Below are 23951 nucleotides of genomic sequence, written 5' to 3' on the forward strand. Positions count from 1 at the left end.
ATTCATAGGGTCGCCATAAGTCATAATCGACTTGAAGGCACATAACAACAACAACCATCCTGTTCTTGATGGGGTTACACTCCCCTTGAAGGAACAGGTTCGTAGCTTGGGGGTTCTTTTTGATCCTTCCTTGTCACTTGAGGCCCAGGTGGCCTCGGTGGCACGGAATGCTTTCTACCATCTTCGCCTGGTAGCCCAGCTACGTCCCTATCTGGACAGTGACGACCTCGCCTCAGTTGTTCATGCTCTGGTAACTTCTAGACTGGACTACTGCAATGCGCTCTACGTTGGGCTGCCCTTGAAGACTGTTCGGAAACTACAACTAGTCCAGAATGCAGCGGCCAGATTGCTGTCGCAGACCAGAAGGTCCGCTCATATAACACCTGTTCTGGCCCGTCTGCACTGGCTTCCTATTTGTTTCCGGGCTAGATTCAAAGTGCTGGTTTTGACCTATAAAGCCCTACATGGCATGGGACCGCAATACCTGGTGGAACGCCTCTCCCAATATGAACCTACCCGGACACTACGCTCAACATCTAAGGCCCTCCTCCGAGTGCCATCCCATCGAGAAGCTCGGAGGGTGGTGACTAGAACCAGGGCCTTTTCTGTGGTGGCCCCCGAACTGTGGAACAGCCTCTCCGATGAGGTGCGCCTGGCACCGACGCTACTATCTTTTCGGCGCCAGGTGAAAACCTTTTTATACTCCCAGCCATTTTAAAGTGTGTTTTAATAACATTTTCATCATTATTTGTATTTTGGATGTTGTTTAGTTCTTTTATTGTTTGTTTGTTTTGTTTTCTTGATTTATTGTATTTATTGTATTTATTGTATTTATACATTGCTTGTTTTTTATCTTTTTGTACACTGCCCAGAGAGCCTTCGGGCTTAGGGCGGTATATAAATTAAATAAAATAAACAAATAAATAAATAAGAAGAGAAAGAGAGGATTCTGGAGAGTTAAAGGAGAAAAAATGTCCATTTTCCCTTCCACGATGCAGAAGCCTTCCCGTATAGCTTTTTTAACCTCATGGCACAAACCTGCCCAATCCAACTGCCCACCTCTAGGATATTCTAAGCTGTTAAGGGCTCAAGCAAGCCATTTTTCCAGCCACTCCTTCCAGTTTTCATTTTTCCTCTACAACTGAAATCCTCAACAATTGTACAGGTCCTGGAAGTCTCTGAGCAGTGAGCACAGATCTTTTTCCGGTTGTTGCTGTTGTTGCCTGCTGTTTGTTTAACACTGGATTGTATCCTACTATGCCCGCTTGCCTGAAGTGGGCAGCTTTTTTAACCCAAGGGCCACATTCCCTTCTGGGCAACCTTCCAGGGCCACATACCAGAGGTGGGTGGAGCCAGATGTGGCCCTTGCTTTTGTACAGTAGGCTACATTCCAGCCATGTAAACATCAGAAGTTTACACACACTCCCCTCCATCCTCCACCTAAAAGGCATGATCACTGATGGGCAAATTCCACCTAGGCAAAAGCACTCAAGGAGGGTGCAGAGAAGGTCCAGTGAGGGGTATGGTCTAGTGTTCCAAGGATCTCTAAGAGTCCAACAGAGGCCTGCATTTGACCCCTGGGCCTGATGGTTTCTATTCGTGCCTTATGCAAATGGAAGGTGCCCTGTTGTTTATGGACGAGTCCGATACAGCGCAGGTCTCCACTAATGAAAGCCGGAGGAGGCCATTTTCTTAATCAATCACACCATCCCTTCGCAGCCACCGAGATGACCATCCGCACTATTCTGGATGGTTCCTCCGACCCTCCAGAATATATTTTCAGGGGGGCAGAAGGGGATGCAAAGCGGAGGAGGAATCTACAAAAGTTACCACCTTCTGTTGGCAGTGGTCTCCACTGTATCAAAAGCCCTTCCATGAACAGAAGTACACAACTGGATTTCACCCTTTTTTGCTTGTTTGGATGGATGGCCCATTCCACTGCCAAACAAAAAGATCAGGCAGATTAATTTCGTCTTCAGAAAGAAGTATGGATTGGACACCTAACAGGCTGGCAGTACTCCTCATTCACTCCAGATGCTTACGTATGCAATTTTCACCCATGCCCAAAACAAGCCAAGGTGGATCCTGGGAGTACAACCCATTTCTCCCAACTCCTGTTCAGTGCTTCATTTTTCTGCATCACGCTACGTTTGTATTAAGGGTTTGAGCGTACTCTCCTTGCCACACTGACACTCAAAAAGCAAACAAAACTCCACCCCATTCTCAAATCCATAGTTAATGTCAACATACTGAACACTTCATTACTTCAAATTCAACACAATTGTGTGTCAGACTGCTAAAGAGAGGTTTGCTTGTTAAATCAGTAATCTCTTACAAAAATTACATAACAAAACTAAAGTGATTTTTGTCCCAAGAGGATTACACTGCTCATGCAATTTGAGCAACATTTTGGAGAATTTTATATCTGCATTCCCTAGGAAAATGTTTAAAGCTTCTGCAAGGCATGAAATTCTAATATTCCTGTTTATTGAAGGGTAGTCAAAAAAGGTTTCCAAACCCAAATAATATATTTCTGGACTTTAGCCATGGTAAGATTTTTTTTCAAAACTATTTTATAGTTAAAAGATATATATTCTTCTTCTCTCTTCCACAAAGAGGTTGCTCAAAGTGGTCATATCACCTATAAATAACCTGATATTGAGACTTCCTCAATGAAGTCCACACCAAATAGTTTTGGTTTGCCTGTTTCCCCTCCAACACGTATCTATGGCTCTAGTTCAAAATTACACGAGTCCCTTCTAATTTTCTTCACCTTGCTATAATTTATTAAGAAAATAAAATTAAAAAACGAAAAAGATTTCAGAAGTACAATCACCTTACATAGCAGTAATTCTAGCGAGACATAAGTTCAGCTTTCTAAATCTGTTCTAACATAAACAGGTTACCTCAATGTAATTTCATGAATTGCTGCTAATTACGAAGTAACATTCTACTCAGACCCTCAAAATTAATCTATAAGATTTGATCAACTGAAAGAAACTGATTACCAACTGTAGAGGATATATCAATGAGATAACTGTAACATCTATAGAAGGATATTTTCCCCAATGCTTTTTATGTTATCATTAGATCTAATAGTTATTATGAGGAGTTCCTGTAGCAGTTAATAATGAACTAAGGTGACAGCGGACAGCTCTATCTCATTCTCCTAGTTAATAAGAAGCTCTGCACTAATTTTAAAAATTCTGTCAATGCGGCACAAATTAATGTATTACAGTTTTCCTGTGTGTTAAATGTGTTCACAACTTAAAATAATCAAGACCTTTGATCAAATTCAAAAAAGAAACAATACAAAAGTTATTGTGATGTTAGCCTAATTACATTAATAGCTCTAGTACTATGAATCCTTTGATAAAGCCACTTTGTTATAAAATAATGTATTTGTTAATGATGAAATTAAAGTTTTTTAATTCATATAGAGATCAAATGATAAAGATCTAGATTGGCCCCATTAAGTTTCAAGAAGATTTAGAGCAAGTAGCAGAAAGATTCACAAGATCACTTGTGCAAGTAATTTACTCTCCAGTGTATGCTCAACTACCCTTTTGCTTAAAAAACTGTCACAGGCTCCAACTGTGAGACAGTACTGTGCATGTTTCATATCTCCATTTTAAAGGGAAGTAAAGGAAGCAGAGAGGCAGAGAATTAAGCAGCACAAAGGCAGTCTGAACAATTTGGAGCCCAGAATGCACAAGCAGCCCCTTCCCTACTCCTTCCCCACCCCCCACACCTCTCTTGCCAACAACACCCCCTCCCTCTCTGCACTTTAAGTTGGTGATATGTGCATAGCCTAGTGTGATGTGCAACCAACTCAATGTGTTGAAATTTGATGGTAAATATGAACCCTGAGTCTTTCCTTAGGCTAACTACAGATGATACATTTCTGTCCACCCAGCAGGAGGGAAGGGTTATTAAGTGCATGGTTCATTAGTAAGATAAGGATAAAGTAAACCTCAACATATACAGAGATGCAAAATGATGCCCATTCCTGCTCTCAACAGCCATCACGATGGACTTTTCTGAGGTCTAAGCCTACAGACTAATATATTTCTCAAAGGAGTACAACACAAAATTGGGATACGATGTTCAATAACATTTTTCATTCTTTACATGCTTCTGTCAAGAACAATTTAAGAACACTGAAAAGATCAAACTCGAGTCCTAAGAATCCCTGCTTCTCCACCAAATTGGACTTTAACCAGAAAACAAAGTCGAAGTAGCAATAAGCACATATGAAATACAGCATGCTTATTCCACTGAGAAGTAATAATGTCAAAATAACCTTCCAAATAGGTGGCTAGGGACAACACAAATACACAATTTACAACCACTTCTTAAAAATGGACTATGCTGTCAAACAGAAGTAGCCACTGTGCTCCCTTAAAGACAGTAAAAAAAAGTAAATAATCACTTTTTGCCCCACATATGCTAGTTTCAGACTGTTCCAATTTCTCTTTAAGGAGCTGCAAAGCCCCTTTCCAGCTCTCACCGCCACGCTGTGATGCCAACAGTAAAACATTAACAAAAACAATAGGCATATCTGCCTTCAGGTGTTCTTTTGTTTGGCCAATTTGAACAGCCCACTGGTCTTCACCTGGTGAGCTGTGGTACACAACTGGAATGCATCAGCAACATTCACCATCCTTTTTCTGAAGTCATTTTAATTATGCTAGCAAAGGAGAAGATGGAATGACTGAGAGCCGGAGGCGGGGGGGGGAGATAACTGGAACGTATCCACTATATAGGGTAGAGAGTAATGAGAAGCTACTCCAGAATCTAAGTGTGGGGTTTTGTTTTGTTTTTCATTTCTGCTAATGTTCACAAATGTGTCTTCTATAGCATCATGGCATCTTCATGGCATCCATGACAACCATGGGGCTGTCCCAATATGTTAGTGGCCCAACACATGTGTCGGGGCATACTCTAGATCTGATTTTTGCTACTGGACATGGGGATGGTGATCTGGATGTGGGGAGTTTTACATCTCTCCCGTTGTCATGGACAGATCACCGCTTGCTGAAGTTTAGACTTACAGTGGCTTTTCCCCTCTGCAAGGGTGGGGGACCTACTAAATTAGTCCGCCCCCGGAGACTAATGAATCCTGAAGGTTTTCAAAGGGCTCTGGGGGATTTTCCGGCTGATAAGACTGGCGCTCCTGTCGAAGCCCTGGTCGAACTGTGGAATGCGGAGATGACCCGGGCTGTTGACACGATCGCTCCTGCGCGCCCTCTCCTCTGTAGAGCTCATACAGCTCCATGGTACACTCCAGAGCTGAGAGCGATGAAACAAGACAGGAGGCGGCTAGAGCAGAGGTGGAGGCGAACTCCCGATGGATGCAATTATGCGCTGGTAAGTGCCTCTACTAAGCTGTACTTAGGAGCGGTGAGGGTGGCGAAAAAACAACATTTTGCTGCCACTATTAAGTCATCTCTTTCCCGCCCAACAGAGCTTTCTAGAGTTGTCCGAGGGTTACTTCACTCTGGCCCTCAGGACATGGTAGGGTCATCAGTGGCCCGTTGTAATGAGTTTGCTGGTCACTTCCAGAATAAGATCTTATGCATCTGCCGGGACTTAGACTCTCAGTTTATAGCAGTTGATCCTAATGAGGTGTCCGGAGCTCAGTCTGGTCATGTTTTATTGGATGAGTTTCAGTTGGTTCAGCTCGAGGACATGGACAAGGTGCTTGGACAGGTACGTGCTACCACTTCGGTACTAGATCCTTTCCCCTCTTGGCTAATAAAAACTAGCAGGGATGGAACAGCTGGCTGGGCCACGGAAGTGATAAATGCCTCTTTACGAGAGGGAGTGGTCCCTGGCTGTCTGAAAGAGGCGGCAGTGAGACCACTTCTGAAGAAACCTTCCTTGGACCCAGAAAATTTCAACAGCTACAGACCAGTAGCGAATGTTCCATTCCTGGGCAAGATCTTGGAACGAGTGGTTGCTGGCCAGCTCCAGGCGCTATTGGATGAAACTGATTATCTAGATCCATTTCAATCCGGTTTTAGGCCCGGTTTTGGCACCGAGACAGTTCGGAAGCTACAGGTATGATGACCTATGTCGGGAGAGGGACGGAGGGAGTGTAACTCTGTTGATTCTCCTTGATCTCTCAGCGGCTTTTGATACCATCGACCATAGTATCCTTCTGGAGAGGCTCGCGGAGCTGGGAGTTGGAGGTACTGCTTGGCGGTGGTTCCACTCCTACCTGGCGGGTCGTCTCCAGAAGGTAGTGCTTGGGGAACATTGCTCGACACCATGGGTTCTACAATGTGGAGTCCCGCAGGGGTCAGTCCTGTCTCACATGCTTTTTAACATCTACATGAAGCCGTTGGGTGCGGTCATCAGGAGTTTTAGAGTGCGTTGTCACCAGTACGCTGATGACACGCAGCTCTATTTCTCCTTTTCATCTTCTTCAAGTGAGGCTGTCAATGTGCTGAACCGTTGCCTGGCTGCGATAATGGACTGGATGAGAGCTAACAAACTGAGGCTCAATCCAGACAAGACTGAGATGCTGCTGGTGGGTGGTTTCTCTGATCAGATGGTGGATATACACCCTGTCCTGGACGGGGTTACACTCCCCCTAAAGGAACAGGTTCGCAGTCTGGGAGTTGTTTTAGATCCTTCCCTGTCACTTGAGGCTCAAGTAGCCTCGATGGCACGGAATGCTTTCTACCAACTTCGGTTGGTAGCCCAGCTACGTCCCTATCCGAGCAGGGAGGACCTCACATCAGTGGTACATGCTCTGGTAACCTGGCAATTGGATTACTGCAATGCGCTCTACGTAGGGCTACCTTTGAAGACAGTTCGGAAGCTACAGCTCGTACAAAACGCGGCAGCCAGATTGATAACGAAGACCAAGCGGTCTGAACATATAACACCTGTTCTGGCTCGCTTGCACTGGCTGCCAATATGCTTCCGGGCCAGATTCAAAGTGTTGGTTTTAACTTATAAAGCCTTATACGGCGCGGGACCACAATACCTGCTGGAATGCCTCTCCCGATTGAACCTGCCCGTACACTGCGTTCTACATCGAAAGCCCTCCTCCGAGTTCTGACTCAGAGGGAAGCTCGGAGGGTAGTAACAAGAACTAGGGCCTTCTCATTGTTGGCCCCCGAACTGTGGAATAGTCTCCCCGATGAGGTGCGCCTGATGCCGACATTGTTATCTTTCCGGCGCCAGGTTAAAACTTTCCTCTTTTCTAAGGCATTTTAATTTAACTTTAATTTTAATTCAGTTTTTAAAACTTGCTGTAACTGATTTTAGATCTTTCATTCTTTTATATGTGTCCTTGTTGTATTATATTATGGGTTCTTATTGTGTATATTTGTATTTTTTGCTGTACACCGCCCAGAGAGCTATGCTAGTGGGGCGGTATAAAAATCTAACAAATAAATAAATAAATAAATAAATAAATCAAAAGCCAATTCCTCAGAAACATTGTTGCTTTTTTTCCAGTCTTGCCCTTTTACGTAGCCCTGGCTGTAGATGCTGCATAATGTTGAGGTTAACACTGACAAAAGAACATCATGCTGGGAAAAAGAGGTGGCTTGTAAGCTTCTGCTATTGTTGCATTTGGAGATTACCTCTTTCGGGGATGTGGGATGCGAAATCAAGGGTGCTTGATAAAATAAAACAAATAAAAAGCTAGAACAGCAATACCTGCCCCCCCCAAAGAAAACTACCCAAATGTTGGAGGGCAAAGTCTGAACAGGGAAACCTGCTCTACATGCTTAGGCTCCTCCTTCACTCCAATGATTTAGAACCCTGATTGCACAGGAGCCTACAGGCATAGAACAGGCTCCCCTTTTCAGACCTTTCCCCCACCAATGTGTGAACTGCAGAGAAGTGGCCCTACCCTCACCTGAATACAGCTGTTGTCTGGAGAGCAGACCTGACAAACCTATTTGCCAGAGCAGGCATAGATACACAGAGCACAGAAGACACAATGCAAAGGACGACATTTTTCAAAAGTAAAGTAAACTTCTATCTAAGAAATTAACATAGCATTAAAAAAATACTAACATAGCAACTAAAAACAAGGGAGAAAACTAATTCATCACTGGCGATCACTCATGGCCGAGTAAGATTGTCTTCCAAGATAAGGTCTTTAACAGTGGGTCCGTAAGGGACTGTGGAGGCCAATTCTGGATCCACACAGCCTCCCACAGTGAGGACACAGGTTTCCAGATGGAAGATGGTTGCGATGAGGAATTGTTTGATGTGCCTTCCGCTTAGCTCATTTGTCCCATTCGCCCTGTATTCATGCTTCTTCGAAGTCCATAGCACCTTTGATAATAGCCAATCTCCATTTGGGACTTTCATGGGCCAAGACTTTCCAGTTCTTGATGCTCATGTTACATTTTTTAGATTCGCTTTAAGAACATCTTTAAACCTCTTTTGCTGTCCACCGATATTCTCTTTTCCATCCTTAAGTTGGGAGTAAAGTAACTGCTTTGGAAGACAGTGATCAGGCATTTGAACAACATGGTCAGTCCAGCGAAGCTGATGTTGAAGGATCATTGTTTCAACACTGGTAGTCTTTGCTTCTTCTAAAATGCTAACATTAGTCCATCTGTCTTCCCAAGTAATTTGCAGAATTTTCCGGAGGCAGCGTTGGTAGAATCTTTCAAGAAGTTGGGAGTGGCATTTATAAATGATCCATGTTTCACAGGCGTACAGTAAGGTCAGTAGTACAATGACTTTGTAAATAAGCATTTTGGTCTCCCTGCAAATATCCCGATCCTTGAACACTCTACGCGTCATTCGGGAGAATGCGGCACTTGCAGAGCTCAGACGATGCTGAATTTCAACATCGATGTCAGCTTTTACAGAGAGATGGCTGCCAAGATAGAGGAAGTGATCAACGTTCTCCAGCGTTGCACCATTAAGCTGGATTGATGGTGCTACAGAGGGACTAGTTGGCACCTGTTGATGAAGCACTTTGGTTTTTTTAATATGAAGTGAGAGCCCAAGCTTTCCATATGCTTCTGCAAAGACATTTAGGATAGTTTGAAGATCTTTCTCTGAAGGTGTGGAGACTACATTATCATCGGCATATTGAGGTTCTATGACAGAGGTTGACGTTACCTTACTTTTTGCTTTCAGCCTACTGAGATTAAAAAGCTTTCCATCTGTTCGATATATGCTTTCCACACGTCGGAAGTTTCCCCTCAATAAGGTGTAGAATCATAGCAATGAAGATAGCAAATAAGAACATAAGAACATAAGAAGAGCCTGCTGGATCAGGCCAGTGGCCCATCTAGTCCAGCATCCTGTTCTCACTGTGGCCAACCAGGTGCCTGGGGGAAGCCTGCAAGCAGGACCCGAGTGCAAGAACACTCTCCCCTCCTGAGGCTTCCAGCAACTGGTTTTCAGAAGCATACTGCCTCCGACTAGGGTGGCAGAGCACAGCCATCATAGCTGGTAGCCATTGATAGCCCTGTCCTCCATGAATTTGTCTAATCTTCTTTTAAAGCCATCCAAGCTGGTGGCCATTACTGCGTCTTGTGGGAGCAAATTCCATAGTTTAACTATGTGCTGAGTAAAGAAGTACTTCCTTTTCTCTGTCCTGAATCTTCCAACATTCAGCTTCTTTGAATGTCCACGAGTTCTAGTATTATGAGAGAGGAAGAAAAACTTTTCTCTATCCATTTTCTCAATACTATGCATAATTTTATACACTTCTATCATGTCTCCTCTGACCCACCTTTTCTCTAAACTAAAAAGCCCCAAATGCTGCAACCTTTCCTCATAAGGGAGTCGCTCCATCCCCTTGATCATTCTGGTTGCCCTCTTCTGAACCTTTTCCAGCTCTATAATATCCTTTTTGAGATGAGGCGACCAGAACTGTACACAGTATTCCAAATAAGGTAGGAGCAACGACACATTCCTGTTTTACGCCTGATCCAACTCTGAATGGATCGCTCTGAAAGCCATTGTTATCCAAAGTTGTCACTGTCATGTTGTCACGAAGGAGTCGCAAAATATTCACAAACTTATCAGGGCATCCAGTTTTCAAAAGGATGGTCCAGACAGCAGTTAGATTCACAGTATCAAAGGCCTTAGTCAGATCAATAAACGCTATATATAAAGGCCAATTCTGCTCCCGGCATTTTTCTTGAAGCTGTCGTGCAATGAAGATCATGTCCACTGTCCCACTGGTAGGGCGGAAGCCATTTTGAGATTTGGGGAGGACATCCTCTGAGATCGGTAGGAGGCGATTTGTGAGGATCCTTGCAAGAATTTTACCTGCAGTAGCAAGAAGAGAAATACCTCGATAGTTCCCACAATCTGTTCTATCACCCTTCTTAAAAAGGGTGATAATTATGGTGTCCCTAAAGTCTTCCGGGATCTCCTCCCTCATCCAGATTTTTTTCAATGAGCTTATGCAATTGTTGTGTAAGTTCAGAGCCACCTTCATTAAAGACTTCAGCAGGAATCCCATCAGGTCCACTAGCTTTGTTGATCCTCATTTGATTGATGGCTTTACTGATTTCATCCAAATTAGGGGACACTGCAAGCTCGTCTCTAGTTTGTTGTTGTGGAATTTGCGAGAAGATCTCACCAGCCACAATACAGTTATGATTAAGGAGATTGTGGTAATGCTTTCCAGCACAGTACAATAAACTCTTTATCCTTAAGAAGTTTGGTACCATCCACTGAACGTAAGGGATTTGTACCGTAATTTGTTGGTCCGTAGATGGCCTTTGTGGCATTAAAAAAGCCCCGTGCATCGTGAGCATCTGCAAAGTGCTGGATTTCTTGAGCTTTCTTTATCCACCAGGCGTTCTTAAGTTCTATAGTTCTTCTTTGGACCTCAGCCTTTGCACTGGCATAGATTTTTTTTCTTAGCAGCACAGTTAATGTCTTTCTACCACATCTGGAAGGCTTTCCTTTTCTTGTCGATATGTTCAATCTCACTATCATTCTCATCAAACCAATCCTGATGTTTCTTAGTTTGGTATCCAATAGTTTGTTCACATGCTGTAATAATGATGTCTTCAGTTTAATCCAGTGTTCCTTGACATTTTCAGAGAGTTCCGTCTAATATACAAGTCTGGGTAAACAGGATCTCTTTGCCTTACACCTAAAAGCCGGAAATGTTGGTACCAGGTCAGTTTCCCCAGGAAGAGCGTTCCATAGTCAGGAGAACCACCACTGGAAAGGCCCACTCTCTAGTTACGGTATCACCCTCCACATCTGATCTATGTGACCTACGATAAAAATCTAATTTGTCTATAGGAATTGAACATAAACTCACACACAAAATAGGCTGACACAGGAAGGGGAGGTTTAGGCTTTAGAAAAAAATAGAACTGGATTAGTTAACTGACCTTTAAATGTTTTTAAAAAAGCAAGCCACTTTCTGTCAAACATTTAACAAGCAATAGTTTGTGCTTCAAAACTACCCCTTTGAAGTAATCGGATTGCTACCTGATGAAAAGATTTTAGATCCTCCCACAGAAATCCAGTATTCGGCACTGGTAAGGCCCCAGCTTGAGAACTGCATCCAGTTCTGGACACGATACTTTAAGAAGGATGCAGTCAAACTGGAACAGGTTTAGAGGAGGGCAACGAGGATGATTAGGAAATTGGAAACAAAGCCCTATGAGGAGAGAACTGGGCATGTTTAGTCTTGAGAAGACCAAGGGGAGATATGATAGTACTCTTCAAGTACTTGAAAGACTGTCACACAGAGGAGGGCCAGGATCTCTTCTGGATCATCCCAGAGTGCAGGACACAAAATAATAGGCTCCAGTTACAGGAAGCCAGATTTCAGCTGAATATCAGCAAAAACTTTCTAATTGTTAGAGCAGGACGACAATGGAACCAATTACCTAGGGAGGTGGTGGGCTCTAACACTGGAGGCCTTCAAGAGGCAGCTGGACAGCCACCTGTCAAGTATGCTTTAATTTGGATTCCTGCATTGAGTAGGGGGTTGAACTTGATGGCCATATAGGCCCCTTCCCGCTGTACTATTCTATGATTCTACAAGTATGGAAAAGCAGCATTTAAATAATCATTACTATTATTATTTAGAAAACTATTGTGTGGACCCTGTAAAAATACTGCATTACCACAAAGTTGGGGAAAAGGGAGACCCTTCATCAAGAAAGGTCCTAAGACACAGCCCAATAATGACTGTTCAGTCTTCTTCAACATTTTCTCAGATTTCAGCATTTTGAAATCTACAAATCCTTCTCTTAATCAGTAAAGGCAATTACACAGCTGTCATGGAGCAACACAGCTGCAGAAAAGAGATCTACTAATACACAGCCACAGATTGCCTTCTGCAAATTAGAACAACATTAGGTATTTTACTCACTCTGAATGCAAAAGTGCATCCCCCACTTTCTTTCCATAAATGGAAGATTGTGCAACTGTAATTAATCGCAGGTGAATCTGCCTTCATTATATGACAATTAAGTTTAGGGACCCTTTTTTGTCTCATGCATTTGCACATTTTATTACTATGTTTTTAATTGCTTTTGTACAGCACGTAGAGAACTCATTTTATGAAGTGTATAACAAATATAAACAGATGGTTAATAAATAAATAACATAAACAGTGTTTCCTAACTTTCTGTAAGTTCTCCTTGTAATACCATTTCTCTTGATAAAAGCAATTAAGTACTACAAGCAACTTTCTGCTTCCAACTGCCCTCAAAGTTACTATAACAAAAACTATTCCTCCAGAGAGAAAAAGATCAAAGGTCACCACAGTACAGCAAGAGCTTGGAAAAGTTACTTTTTTGGACTACAACTCCCATCAGCCCACTCCAGTGCCATGCTGACTGGGGCTGATGGGAGCTGTAGTTTAAAAAAGTAACTTTTCCAAGCTCCGTAGTAATTTACTGTTTCCAGCTCAGCTGGTCTTTTCCTGGGCCTTCTCCCAACACTGGAATCTTCACCTCTGTTCCCCAAACGTTTAAGAGAGGAAGGAATAGGCTAGCAGAGGCTATCACCTCCTAGTGTTGGAATGCTTTATTATTATTACTATTATTATTAATAATAATAATAATAATAATGATAATAATGATAATAATAATAATACTTACGTGTTAATAACACAATTAAAAACAGTTAAAAACAACCTAAACAACATCACAGAAAATAGGGTGGGGCCTAAAAATACACAACTCAGGTGCTGAAGGCCAGGGTAAGGAGGTGCATCTTCCGCATTCGGTGAAAGTTGTACAATGAAGTTGCCAGACACACCTCAGTGGGGAGGGAGTTCCACAGCTTAGAGGCTGCCACAGAGAATGCCCTCTCCCAGGCTGTCATCCCCAGAACTTCTGAGGGTGGCGGAACTCAAAAGGGCCAAAAATTAAATTAAATTAAAATTAAAATGGAAAGCCATAATATTTCTCTTCCCCCACAGTCTGCAGTCTGGAAGGAGTTAAAGACTACACTCTGCTGCCATTTGTGTGTATTAATCATCAGGAAACATTCTTGATCTTAGAAAAGATCCAGTAGTTGCAGTCAAGCAATATCTTTAAGCACCAGCAACCAGTGTGGTGGGGCAAAGCCCCTAATGGTGCCTCTGAAAAACCCCAACCTCACCCCACTACCCTGTCCTTCCTCATCACGGTCCAGGTAAGCTGTAGGGATGGTGGAATTGGGAGGAGGGCTCCCACCACCTTTAGGACAAGCCAAAAGAGTAGAAATATTTTTGAGTTCTCCAGCACTCTGCATCAGGTTGAATGTTAAACAAAAACTGGAGATGAGAAGAGGGAGAGAACTGACTTGATCTTGAAGCCATGGAGACTACATGAATCACAACATATATTTAAAGAATACTGCTTCCACTAAAGAGTCCTTAGAACTGTAGTTTACCCCTCACAGAACTACAACTCCCAGCACCCTTAGCTACAGTTCCCATTATTTATTTATTTTTGCCGGGGGTGGGGGGAGAATGTGCTTTAAATGTGTGGTATGTACACAGCCACGGCTTTAAGATGCAGTGTGAAAGGAGACAGCACACTTACATAGGAACTTCACAACATAGGAAGCTGCCTTATATAGAAGCAGACCATTGGTCCATCTAGCTCAATATTGTCTACACTGACTGGCAGCAGCTTTCCAGGGTTTCAGGCAGGAATCCCTCCTAGTCCTATCAGAGGATGCCAGGGATTGAACTTGGGACCTTCTGCATGGAAGGCAGATGCTCTACAGCTAAGCTATGGCCCTTCCCAATAGATTAAGCTCTACTACAGGGGTGGGAAACTTCAGGCCCAGGGTCCAGATACAGGCCTCTCTTTGCAGCCCTCTGAACTCTTCCTGGGCCACACTCCTCGGCCCTCCTTAAGTGAGCCTCCTGGCTGGAATGTTTCCTTGATACTTCTTGCTTGCCTGGACAAAGACATGTGTGCGCAGCTTTTGAGGTATGTGTAGAAACCTCTGGGTGGCTGTATTACAGCCTACTGTGCAAAGGTAAGCATCACATCCATTGCTCTGCCCGCTTTTGCACCTGGCCCAACCTGTCACTAGTATATGCCCCTCCAAAGGTTCCCCACAAGGGATGTGGCTCTCAGGCTGAAAAAGGTTCTCCATGCCTGCTCTACTATGCAGCTTTCAGGTTGCACCGAGGACTGCTGGGACAAAGAAACACAGGAAACCTTCAGTATTCGGAACAGAAAGAGACTCTCTGTTTTGACACTGCAGTAAGAGTACCTACAGTCCAAGTGCATGGCATGTGGCCTTGCTCTTTCTCCGTTTTGCTACTGATTAGGATCAGAGCTGAACAGCCCTGCAGAAACCATCATTTCTTTTTTGATATTGTTGTTATTTATTTATTTATTATTTATTTAAAATATTTCTATCCTGCGCTTCTACCCTACAATAGGGCACTCAGGGCAGCTACCATAAAATAGCACACATATATAATGAAATACACAATAAAAACACAAAACATTGCAGTTACATTCTGGCCCTAAGGACATGATTGATTCATCTGAAGCCCGTTGTAATGAATTTGCTAGGCGCTTCCAGGATAAAATCTCTTGCATCCATCAGGACTTGGACTCCAATGTTATAGCAGTGGCATTAAATGAGGTATCCGGAGCACAGTCTGGTCATGATTTGTTGGATGAGTTTCAATTGGTACAGGTTGAGGATGTCGGCAAGGTGCTTGGACAGGTGCGCGCAACCACTTCTACATTGGACCCTTGCCCCTCTTGGCTGATAAAAGCTAGCAGGGTTGGAACTGCCGGCTGGGCCAGGGAAGTGATTAATGCCTCATTGCAAGAGGGAATGGTCCCTGGCTGCCTGAAGGCGGCAGTGGTGAGACCACTTTTGAAGAAATCTTCCCTGGACCCAGAAAATTTTAACAATTACAGGCCGGTAGCAAATGTTCCATTCTTGGGCAAGGTCCTAGAAAGAGTGGTTGCCGACCAGCTGCAGACGCTCTTGGATGAGACCGATTATCTAGATCCATTTCAATCGGGTTTCAGGCCCGGTTTTGGCACGGAGACAGCCTTGGAGATGACCTTTGTCGGGAGAAAGACAGGGGGAGTGTAACTCTGTTGATTCTCCTTGATCTCTCAGCGGCTTTTGATACCATGGACCATGGTATCCTTCTGGGGAGACTTGCTGATCTGGGAGTCGGAGGTACTGCTTGGCAGTGGTTCTGCTCCTACTTGGCGGGTTGTCTCCAGAAGGTAGTGCTTGGGGAGTTTTGCTCGGCACCCTGGGCTCTCCAATATGGAGTCCCACAGGGGTCAGTACTATCCCCCATGCTTTTTAACATCTACATGAAGCCGCTGGGTGCCATCATCAGGAGTTTTGGAGTGCGCTGCCACCAGTATGCTGATGACACACAGCTCTACTTCTCCTGTTCATCTTTTTCAGGTGAGGCTGTCAAGGTGCTGAACCGATGCCTGGCTGCGGTAATGGACTGGATGAGAGCGAATAAATTGAGGCTCAATCCAGACAAGACTGAGATGCTGTTAGTAGGTGGTTCCCCTGACCAGATGGTGGATGTTCAACCTGTCCTGGATGGGGTTGCACTCCCCCTGAAGGAGCAGGTCCGTAGTTTGGGAGTTCTTTTAGAACCATCCTTGTCACTAGAGGCACAAGTAGCCTCGGTGGCACGGAGTGCTTTCTATCAACTTCGGTTGGTGGCCCAACTACGCCCCTATCTGGACAGGGAAAACCTTGCTTCAGTTGTCCATGCACTGGTAACCTCTAAATTGGACTACTGCAATGCACTCTACGTGGGGCTGCCTTTGAGGACGGTTCGGAAGCTACAGCTCGTGCAAAATGCAGCGACCAGACTGTTAACAGGGACTCGGAGGTCCGAACATATAACACCGATTCTGGCCCGTTTGCACTGGCTGCCTATATGCTTCCAGGCTCGATTCAAGGTGCTGGTTTTAACTTATAAAGCCTTACATGGCCTGGGACCACAATACCTGATGGAACGCCTCTCCTGATATGAACCTACCCGTACGCTGCGATCAACATCAAAGGCCCTCCTACGGGGGCCTACTCAGAGAGAAGCCTGGAAGGTGACAACGAGAAAACGGGCTTTCTCAGTGGTGGCCCTCGAATTATGGAATTCTCTCCCTGATGAGGTACGCCTGGCGCCAACATTGTTATCTTTTCGGTGCCAGGTAAAAACCTTCCTCTTCTCTCAGGCATTTTAACATTTTAATATTTAAATATTTTAACATTTTGATATTGGTATCTTAACTTTTTAACATCTTAATATTTCAATCAATTTAATACTTTTTTAAAGTATTTAAACATTTCATATTTATGTAGTATTGAGTTTTGTAGTTGCTTATGTGTTTGATTAGGTTTAGTTTTCAACTTGTTTAATATATGTTTTAATTGTATATTGGATGTTTATCTGTTGTGAACCGCCCAGAGAGCTTTGGCTATGGGGCGGGATATAAATTCAATTAATAAATAAATTAATTAATTAAAATGTATAAAATACTATTAAAATACATTAAATGCATTATGCATAGACATACAAACATACATACATGTATATATGTGCATACACATAAAAAAGAAAGAATAAAAGAACTTAAAAGATAAAAATAAAAGATAAAAAACTTAAAACACTGTCAGGCTGACCTGTCAGTCCCAACCAAAGGCTCTCCGGAACAAAATGTTTTTTACAAGTTTCCGGGAGACCATCAGGGAGGGAGCAAAGCGGGCTTCTTGGGGCAGGGAATTCCAAAGTCTGGGAGCCACCATTGAAAAGGGTCTCTCCCGCGTGCCTGTCAATCTAACTCCTTTCATTCCAGGCACCCAGAGGAGACCAGAGGCAGATGATCTTAAATCCAGGCTAGGAACATATGGACATAAGCGGTCCCTTAAGTACACTGGTCCAAGGCAATTTAGGGCTTTAAAGGTCAAAACCAGCACTTTGAATTGGGCTCGGAAACAAACTGGGAGCCAGTGGAGTTGATAAAGCACAGGGGTGATATGCTCCCTGTGCCATGCTCCAGTTAACATTCTGGCTGCTGCATTTTAGACCAACTGTAGTTTCCGAATCATTTTCAAAGGCAGCCCCACATAGAGTGCCTTACAGTAATCAAGCCTCGATGTCACCAATGCATGCATCACCGTGGCTAAGTCAGCTGCTTCCAGGAACGGACGCAGCTTGGAGACCATTTTGAGATAGCCAAAAGCACCCCTGGCTGCCGCATCCACCTGATATTCCAGCAGCAGGGCACGATCCAGAAGGACGCCCAAACTGCAGACCTGCTCTTTCAAGGGGAGTGCAACCCCATCCAGAACAGGTTGCAACTCTATCCCTGGGGCAGTTTTTCCCTTGGCCAGCAACACTTCCGTCTTGTCTGGATTAAGTTTCAGTTTGTTCGCCCACATCCAGCCCTTCACAGCCTCCAGGCACCGGTTTAGGATGAGTACTCCCACCCTGCCATCAGATGGAAAGGAGAGATAGAGTTGAGTGTCATCAGCATATTGATGACCTCTCCCAGTGGTTTCATATAAATGTTAAAGAGCATGGGAGACAAAATGGAACCCTGCAGTACCCCATAGGCCAATGGCCAGGGAGTCAAGCAGTAGTCTCCCAGCACCACTTTCTGGGTCCTGTCCACCAGGTAGGAACGGAGCCACTGTAAAACAGTGCCTCCTAGACCCATCCCAGCAAGATGGCTCAGAAGAATACCATGATCAATGGTATCAAAGGCCACTGAGAGGTCCAGCAGCACCAACAGGGATGCACTCCCCCTGTCTGATGCCCAGCATAGGTCATCAAGCAGGGCAACCAGGGCAGTCTCTGTCCCATGACCAGGCCTGAAGCCTGATTGGAAAAGGGTCTAGATAATCTGATTCATCCAGGAAAACTTGGAGTTGAGCCGCCGCCACCATCTCAATCCCCTTGCCAAGAAAGGAGAGATTAGAGACTGGCCGGAAGCTGTTAAGATCCGCAGGATCTAATGAAGGCTTTTTTAACAAAGGTCTAATCACAGCCTCCTTCAACAATGTTAGCATAGAGCCTTCCCTTAGGGAGGTGTTAATCAGATATGTCAACCAACCAGTTACTCCCAATCTGGCGAATTTAATTAGCCAGGATGGGCAAGGATCAAGTCAGCATGTAGTGGCCCTCATATCTCCCAGAATCCTGTCCGCATCCTCAGGCTTTACAAGCTGAAAAGTATCCATGGAAAAATGACCACAGGGAGCAACGGGGACATCTGGCACAACTGTAATTAACAAGGAGTCCAAGTCAATCCGAATGCAAGCAATTTTATATGCGAAGTGCCTCACAAACATTTCACAGCGAGCAACTGATGGTTCAGAGTCTGCTGTCAGGCCACAGCCCAAAAGACCCCGGACCACTCAAAAAAGCATAGCTGGACGGCACTGGGCAGATGCAATGGTGGCAGAGAAATAAGCTTTTTTCGCCACCATCACTGCCACATGGTAGGCTCAAAAATGAGCTCTAACTAGTGTTCAGTCAAAGACAGATTGAGTTTTTCTCCATTGGCGCTCTAACCGTTGTCCCTGCCATTTCATCAGGCCCAAGGTTTGAGTAAACCAAGGTGTATTATGGGCCTTCCCTGGTGGGAGAGGGCGCTTTGGAGCGATAGTGTCCACCGCCTGGGTCACCTCCGTATTCCAGAGGTTGACCAGGGCTTCGGCAGTAGTGCCAGCCATGTTGGGAACATCCCCCAGAGCATTCAGGAAACCATCAGAATCCATGACTCCAGGGGCGGACCATCTTAATCGGTCCATCACCCCTGCGGAGGTTATCAGGGGCATAAAGTCTAAACCTAATCAGGTGGTGATCTGACCATGACAATGGAGTCACCAAGAACCCCTCCAACCTCAGATCACCAGCTTCCTGTCCCAAACAAAACACAAGATCGAGTGTGTGTCCTGCCACATAGGTTGGTCCTGAAGATATTAAGGACAGCCCCATGGTTGTCATGGCAGCCATGAAGTCCTGAGCTGGACCTAAGAGACTAACCTCAGCATTTATGTTGAAATCACCCAGGACTATCAGCCTGGGAAACCACAACACCAATGCAGAGACCAGCTCCACCAGCTCAGGGAGGGAGACTGTTGGGCAGCGGGGAGGATGGTACACCAGCAGAGTCCCAACTCTGTCACCCTGAGCCAGTGCCAGGCACACACACTCAAATCTGGAGGTGTTAGGGACAGGGTACCTGACAGGGGAAATAGATTCCCTACAGACAATTGCAACCCCACCTCCCCGTCCCCTGGATCTGGTCTGCTGGAATGCCACAAACCCTGGGGGGCAGAGCTGGGAAAGTCCCACTCTGCCCTGGTCATTTAGCCAGGTTTCAGTAATACACACAATGTCAGCACACTCATCCAGGATTAAGTCCTGGATTAAAGTGAATGTATTAGTCACTGACCTTGCATTCATCAGCAGAACAGTAAAATCCAGGGAGTTCCCAGCATGACTGCCAGTGTCCCGTGGGTTGGGAGGGGGATCAGGAGGCAAGCAAGCACATATCCCTTCCCCTGTGATGGCTAATCAACCCCCCACTGCTGTAACATCCCCTACCCAGAATTGCCTCAGTGAGAGACTCCCGACTACTCCGGCCCCAATGCATGTTAAAAGAAGCCTAACAGTGAAAAACTAAATCAGCAAAGGCGGTCTGATTAATCCAAAAACTGGGAGTCTGGAGCTTCTTTTAACCATCCAGTGATATTCCATGAAAGAGATAACTTATTTGGTTGGATGCATTTTTGTCATCCTGAATTAGTTGATAGCTTTCCCCGAATAGAGTTCCGAGAAATAGTCAAATCATTTGTAAGGGAGGATGACCGCCCTATATTTACAGATTCCTTATAGAATAAACCTTGTTGAATCAAGTTAGCTGAAGGAGCACTCAAATGTCCTAATAGCTTATATTTTTTATGTATGCCCTGCCTTGGATCATCTGACTCTAAGGGTATAATTACCTCCATTGATGGACTCAGTCTACTGACATTTGAGATGACTGGTCTTGGGATAGTTTTTGGGAGAACTGCAGAAACAGATACCCTCTCTGAGGGACCAATTTTCTCTTGTTATTGTTGTTGTTGTTTATTAGTTGCCTCTGTTTGTTCAGAGAGATCTTTATTTTTGTTGGAGGTGTGGCAATGGCAATCTCTCTTGTCCGATTTGTAAGGTGGTATGCATAAAATGGGTTTTTTCCCCCTGTGGTTTATATTATTGGATCATGGCATGACAACCTGAAAAGCACAGACTTCTGGGATACAGCCCTCACATTGACCCCAAATTACAGGGTGCTCAGAACTGGCTTGATGACCCCAGGAAGGCAGGTATTAATCAAGTTAACAAGTAATAAGGAAGGGTCCACATTTATTTATTTATTATTTGATTTACATTCCAGGTTTGCTCAGGAATAATCCTTTCAACAAAACAGTAGCCCCTGACCAAGGTGGAGCTTAGGTCAACAAAACTCACACAAGATAAGAAGTTTAATTTACACCTATCCATTTACTCCAGAGACTACAAGTATAATTAAAGTTAATATACAGGTAGACAAACAGGACAAAGGAAATCCTTTCATGTACCAGATCACTCACCTGTATGCCCCCTCTCAATTTACATGCAATTCAATGCAAGCTCAAAATACATTTAAGGTTATGATTTTGGAGTCAAATAGCTCCCGCTGGCTCCAACAAACTTCTTGACACCTCATATCGCTCCCTAAGATCATCTCAACATGCAGCTTGGAATGCTGGGCAAGGGAAGGAATAAAAATGATATGCTTGGCCATGTGGCAATAGGCAGGAGGAGAGAGCAAGAGAGAGACTCTCACAAAGCATATAATTCTTTACCCTGACCTTGCACCCTGATTTCCTTCAGGCAAGTATATATACACATATTTCTATTGCTTTCTTTTCTTCTCTGGTGTGAATCCATGCAATCTTGGAAGTGATATAGGACAGGGGTTCTCTTATTTATTTTATTTTATTTATTTTATTTCATTTTTAAACCGCCCATAGCGAATAGCTCTCTGGGCGGTGTACAAAAGATTAAAAGTACAGAAATACAAAATATCACAATAAATAAACTGAAACAAAGAGATTTAAAATTGTAACATTAAACGCTTTAAAATGCCTGGGAGCATAGCCAGGTCTTAACCTGGCGCCGAAAAGATAGAAGCGTCGGCGCCAGGCGTATTTCTTCGGGGAGGCTATTCCACAATTCGGGGGCCACTACAGAAAAGGCCCTAGATCGAGTAACTGTCCTCCGGGCTTCCCGATGGGTTGGTACCCGGAGGAGGGCCTTAGACGCTGAGCGAAGTGACCGGGTCGGTTCATAGCGGGAGAGGCGTTCCACAAGATACTGCGGTCCCACGCCGTGTAAGGCTTTATAGGTCAAAACCAGCACCTTGAATCTGGCTCGGAAGCAAATAGGTAGCCAGTGCAAACGGGCCAGAACAGGTGTTATATGCGCTGACCGGCTGGTCCTCGTCAGCAGTCTGGTTGCTGCGTTTTGCACTAGCTGAAGCTTCCAAACTGTCTTCAAGGGCAGCCCTACGTAGAGCGCATTACAGTAATCCAACCTAGAAGTTACCAGAGCATGAACAACTGAGGCGAGGTCATCCCTGTCCAGATAGGGGCGTAGCTGGGCTACCAACCGAAGATGGTAGAATGCATTCCTTGCCACCGTGGCCACTTGCGCCTCCAGAGACAAGGAAGGATCGAAAAGAACCCCAAGACTACAAAGCTGTTCCTTCAAGGGGAGTGTAACCCCATCTAGAACAGGGTAAGCATCCACCATCTGGGCAGGGAAGGCATTCACCAACAGTGTCTCAGTCTTGTCTGGATTGAGTCTCAGTTTATTAGCTCTCATCCAGTCCATTATCACGGTCAGGCAGTGATTCAGCACATCCACAGACTCACCTGTAGAAGATGAAAAGGAGAAATAGAGCTGCGTGTCATCAGCGTACTGGTGGCAACGCACTCCAAAACTCCTGATGACGGCACCCAGAGGCTGCATGTAGATGTTAAAAAGCATGGGGGACAAAACCGACCCCTGAGGGACTCCACAATGGAGAGTCCAAGGAGTTGAGCAATGTTCCCCAAGTACTACCTTCTGGTGACGATCCGCCAAGTAGGAGCGGACCCACTGCCAAGCAGTGCCTCCAACTCCCAACTCCGCGAGTCTCCCCAGAAGGATACCCTGGTCGATGGTATCAAACGCCGCTGAGAGATCAAGGAGAATCAACAGTCACACTCCCTCTGTCCCTCTCCCGACAAAGGTCATCATACAGGGCAACCAAGGCTGTTTCAGTGCCAAAACCAGGCCTAAAACCGGATTGAAACGGATCCAGATAATCGGTCTCATCCAAGAGCACCTGCTCTTTAGACCTAAGGAATGAATTATTGTGTTAAGTTAGAACCTGCTCTCATTTTTTCCTGTTTCCTCCTTCAATAAACCAACCTTTATTTTACCTTTTTGTGTGCTTTCTGGGGATTGTGGGTAGATTCATACATACATAAGAGCAACGTGCACATTTAATTCCAGCAATAGATCCTGCTATGCTCTTAGGGTGCAGTTTGGGCCTCTAGTGGGTATTACTCATTAGGGGGTTCAGAGGTACACCCATAACAGATTATTTCTCATGAAAAAGGCAAAGAACATTTGAACAGCATATTGATACACAAACAGTGTTCTGTTCTCTGTCTCTCAATAGGACACAGAGTTCTCTGACTAGTACTAGAAATGATGACATTTGGTAGCATTATCATGTAAGTTTGTTCTTCAAAAGCAGCGATGCCAGATTATGCCTCAGTTCCTTGTATCTGAGCCAGTCAGCCCTGGTAGACAGAAACTGAACACAACATTATTCTCTTAATTACAATTGCCTATGCCACAGGAGAGCAAGAAACAGACATCTTCAAAACAGCCATCATAAGCAAATTAAAATCATAGAGAGGAGGGTTATAAACTTGCCACCTGTGAGCCAAAACTGACTCAATTAATAAGCTACCACAAATTACTTGAATAAGGCTTGAGTGATTCCCCTACCACCACCACCATTTTAAGGGTTAGCTACTGGGCTTGATTCAATTTCAGATGTATTATTTTGAATTCACACAGCATTAACTTCCATCATATCATATCTGATAGCTGAATAAGTTAATTGCATCCAGGTGAAAACTGCTGTGCTTGGAAGTCAGAGCAGTCAGGTGACATCTTTCACTGGAACAAGTTCTGTTGGTGAAATGGAGTAAATGTTTTCAAGCCTCAGAAACCTCATTGCCAAACAGGAACAAGAAGGTGGGGTGAATTTCATTAATTTTCTGATCTAAGCTCCTTCAGTTCACTACATTCTCTCATTCTGCATTTCCCTTCTGCATGAATAGGAACGCTGTGATGCTGAAAACCCCTGCATTCTATTTTACCAAGAAAAAATTATCCAAGTTAACTATGATGTGCAAGTCAAGATTGCGATGAG

General features: G+C 44.4%; 1 protein-coding gene across 5 annotated transcripts in view; it reads right to left on the bottom strand.

Moving 5' to 3' along the window:
* The window catches only part of SLC39A11 (solute carrier family 39 member 11), a 498181-nt gene that overhangs the window by 443913 nt on the left and 30317 nt on the right, over positions 1-23951 (bottom strand). The gene's annotated exons all lie outside the window — the stretch shown is intronic.

This window comes from Rhineura floridana, chromosome 3 (assembly GCF_030035675.1).
Source record: "Rhineura floridana isolate rRhiFlo1 chromosome 3, rRhiFlo1.hap2, whole genome shotgun sequence".
Taxonomy (NCBI): domain Eukaryota; kingdom Metazoa; phylum Chordata; class Lepidosauria; order Squamata; family Rhineuridae; genus Rhineura; species Rhineura floridana.